The 4,163-nt window shown below is 39.8% G+C and overlaps 1 long non-coding RNA gene across 1 annotated transcript; it reads left to right on the top strand.

The window, feature by feature from the left end:
* Nucleotides 1-2,796: 2,796 nt before the first annotated feature.
* LOC138965897 (uncharacterized) lies at nucleotides 2,797-3,306 on the top strand. The gene is made up of 2 exons (XR_011455553.1): nucleotides 2,797-3,122; nucleotides 3,167-3,306. It is a non-coding gene; the product is annotated as an uncharacterized lncRNA (long non-coding RNA).
* Nucleotides 3,307-4,163: the final 857 nt, after the last annotated feature.

Below are 4,163 nucleotides of genomic sequence, written 5' to 3'. Positions count from 1 at the left end.
CGAGCTTGACCCATCTGTGCAATTATAAGTTGATCAAAATGCTAATCGAATTGATTGAAAATTAAGCAGATAATACCCTCCTGCTGCATATTTTATGCACACATTTTTTTCAACAAAGTAACTAATTGTTTACAGGTTCTGGTGTTCATCACAAGACATATTCTTATTTATATTTTTATTTTCAGAAGCCATATACTCAGGATCATTCCACATCTCATACCTGCATGTGCATACTTCAAAACCATTGAAGAAGTCACACATGAGTAATTATATCATGATCCTTCATATATATTTATTTCAAATTAAATCTTTCATTAAACACCTCCATATGTTACTAATTCATACCAATGTACAACAATACAATTTAGCAACAACAGTATAGAGGAAGACACACTTAACTAATAATCTGCATTCAAAATTATTACAACACTTCTTTCGACACACACACAAACACACATACTGTTTGGAATCATACTGCTAAAGTTGAACGAACACATTTAACAGCAACATGCAAGCATTCATTCTTGTATTCAAGAAACATGCAAGTATACACTCTTCTTTCGTCTTTCAATAGACATTTTCCGAAAAAGACTGTGAGTGTTTATGGAGTAGTTTTATTTCTGGATGGTGAGCCGAGATAAAAAAAAAACAAAAAAACACACACACATGTTGATCGTATGATAGTGAACAATAATCATAAAGTGCATATTTTGTCAAAGTGTTGGTGTCGGAAATATGCACGAGGGAGCCCACATTCACTGCCAGCATGATAGTTTGACTGCTGATTGAAAAAGTTAACACATGATGGTAGTACTCATAAGTTTGGATGTGCAGGTTTTGGAAAGAACAGTGCGTCATATTTATTTGCAGAAAATGTGTATCGGGACTGTGAGGCTTTTCATCACTTGCCTGAACATTATTATCCCTTGGCATAATTAAGGTTCATAAGGGTCGGCGGTCAATAAAACCCTCAGTAGATTTGTTTCCAAACATCGTCAACTGCAGTGTTGCTCTTAGGCCTAAGTTTTTTTTTCTCACTGGTCCACACTTTTTTTCTGATTTGAAGCACTGTTGTGACCACTGGCTAATCAGCCTGCTGTCCGGTACATTTTGACATGTTGGAGGCCCTCTGATTGAAAAAAATTTGTGATAAATCTTGAAAAAGTTGGCCGCTAAGGTAAATCCACTTCCTCTCCACTGTATAGTTCTTGTCCATCAGACTGTTACTGAAACAAACAGTTCAGAATATCATTAGTGCGTATAGTCCTTAAGCCAAAACACTGCAGCTTTTTTCGTTCACCTCTCCATCTACTTATTTGTTTTGCTTTTGTACGTAGTACACTCACTCTCTTATCACACAGAGTTTCTCAAATAAAAAAAGAAACAAAACTAAAAACAGAGGAAACAAGCAAACAAACACCACCACAACCAAGAAGAAGAACAACCTAGCTGAAGACAAGCTGTTTTGCATAAACGCAAACATGTGCATAACTCAAAATGGTACAGTGGTCGCCGCTTAATAAAACCGTGGTTAATAGAGCCAGCCGCTTATAAAAGCCGATTTCAGACGGTCCGGATTTATCACTATATCTTATGTATTAGAAAAAGCCGGTTAATAAAACCAACCCGCCGCTTATTAAAGCCAGTTTTCTCAGAGAAATCACGTAGTTTGTGACTAAAACTCACATTATCTTGTTCTTGTAATCGCTCAAGTCATAGGCCTATTTATTTTCACACCATCGTCACTGATTTGCGTGAACGTGCGAATGTGGAAGCCGGGCAATCGGACTTGACAGGTGATGATGAAGATGACGAGGAAGATGAAGAGATGCCACCGCCTTCAAACCCAGAGATGAGGCAAATAATGACCCGCCTTCGATCTGGTCTGGAAAGTCGTGGTTACCGCATGGAAGAATGTGAACCATTCGCAGACTCAGTGAGAGAACTGATGTGGAAGACGACCAACAAACAAACACTCATAAAATCGTTCTTCTCTGCCGTGTAATGATTCGTGACGGTGACAGTGAAATTATTGATGTACCGAAGTGATCAAAGTAAACGTACATGTATGTACATAATTAATACAAAAGTTCAACATCCTTCGTGAAGTTTTGTTTAGATTCAAACAAGTGTAAATGACGAAAGAAAGTGACTGAGTGACGTAAACAAAAGAGAAGATTTATTTTTTTTCGAAAATGACGTATTCCTGGACCGCCGGTTAATAAATCCGCCGCTTATTAAAGCCATTTTTCGTCGGTCCCGATGTGGCTTTATTAAGCGGCGACCACTGTAATTAGACAGGTAATTAATCAGGTAATAAATCATGTCTAAAAGTCAATTCCTAGAAGTGTGTAAATAGTCAAAGCTCTAACTAAAAATGTAAAATAAAAATGTATTACTAGAAAACACACACACACACACACACACACACACACGCGCGCGCGCGCACGCACGCACGCACACACACACACACACACACACACACACACACACACACACACACACAGATGATCTTGTATTTTCTGATAACATGTCCTAATTAAACCATTGAAGAATAGGTGTCTGAACTTACTCAGAGATGAAGAGTTGACCTTCTGTTGTTATTCCTCAAGAGATTAGTTCTGCTCATGCATGTCGCCTCGGGTTTTCCGTGTTCGGCCTGCATGCAGTTCCCCAAGCATCCGCTGTGTAAACGGATGTCTCTTTGTTACGTCTGTAGCTCCACTGGATATGAGGCTTCTTGTAAAGTTCTTCTGTAATTTGCTGTTCCAGCACTATCAGTCATCAATGTAGAATACTCCACCTGCAAAAGTGCCAATACCCCTAAAATTATGTGTCAAACTGATAATTAACTTCTGATTCATAATGTAGATCTACACCCGATAGCCGAAATTGTGTGACTGGACAACTGATGTGTAAACCTGATGAAATATAATCTGTAGTTGGTATCACTCGATAATTGCTGCTTCCATATTCAGCTATGAATCTTTAAATTACAATTTAAAACGGATTTACCCCTCCCCTTCGCTTTTAAAAATTACATCAATCTGAGAGAGGAAACATAAAATCCCCTAACTTGTCATTTGCTTCTGGTCGTTAGATCTAAATTACAACTGAACTAGGTCAAACACTGTACATTAGTACCCATTGTAGTTTCTTTGACTAGGTGCACAGACTGAGTTTGAGATCTACTTGAATGACTGAGCTGCCATACCCACGCTACCCAATCTCTCTCTCTCTCTCTCTCTCTCTCTCTCTCTCTCTCTCTCTCTCTCTCTCTCTCTCTCTCTCTCTCTCTCTCTCTCTCTCTCTCTTTCAAATAACCTGCTGAAGGGTTGGGGATACATGTGTTTGGGATTATCTATTCGAAAATTCGCTCACCTTCACATGTGGACTCCGTTACGTCTTCAGCAGAACATGGTCAAAACCATGGGTCATATGTTTCGTGACGTTCAACAACAGGCTTTGAATGAGTTCATCGGCAGTAAACAAACAATTCTCTCATCTCTGCTCGTGGTTGAAACACAACCACAATCCCTGACAAAACAGATTTTCCAGTTTTCGAAAACTATCCGAAGACTTGATGCACTGGTCACACTGGCCGAATCAGCTATATATTTTCTCTGGTGAATCCATGGTTTCCAACTCCATCACAAGGATGATACAATCTAAATTTATGTTTGCATCCTATTATCTGGAAGTTGCAAGAAGAATCAAGGAATAGGAAAGATGGCGGTGAACAGACAGACAGATCGACTGACGAACGCCGCTGACAACTTTTTAATTATGCCTGGTCACGGGGTCACATGCGCAGAAAACATGCGCAACCTGTCTGTCGTCTGCTGCAATCTCGGTTTCTGATAACTTCACTACTTCCGTTCGGTCTAGAGCAACGAAGAGAGTTTTACCTTGTAATAGTAGTAGTCCTGAGAGCGCACAGGCCCCGCCCACTTTGATCCCGACCCGATCGTGACGAGTGCCTGTGCTTTTGAGCGATATAAAATAGGCGATTTTACATTTAGTCAAGTTTTGACTAAATATTTTAACATAGAGGGGGAATCGAGACGAGGGTCGTGATGTGTGTGTGTCTGTGTGTGTGTGTGTGTGTGTGTGTGTGTGTGTGTGTGTGTGTCACTGTGTGTGTGTGTCACTGTGTGTGTGTG

Source organism: Littorina saxatilis, linkage group LG5 (genome assembly GCF_037325665.1).
Source record: "Littorina saxatilis isolate snail1 linkage group LG5, US_GU_Lsax_2.0, whole genome shotgun sequence".
In the NCBI taxonomy this organism is placed as follows: Eukaryota; Metazoa; Mollusca; class Gastropoda; order Littorinimorpha; family Littorinidae; genus Littorina; species Littorina saxatilis.
Note: the sequence above shows the minus strand (reverse complement) of the source record. Positions and strands in the feature narration are given on the sequence as shown.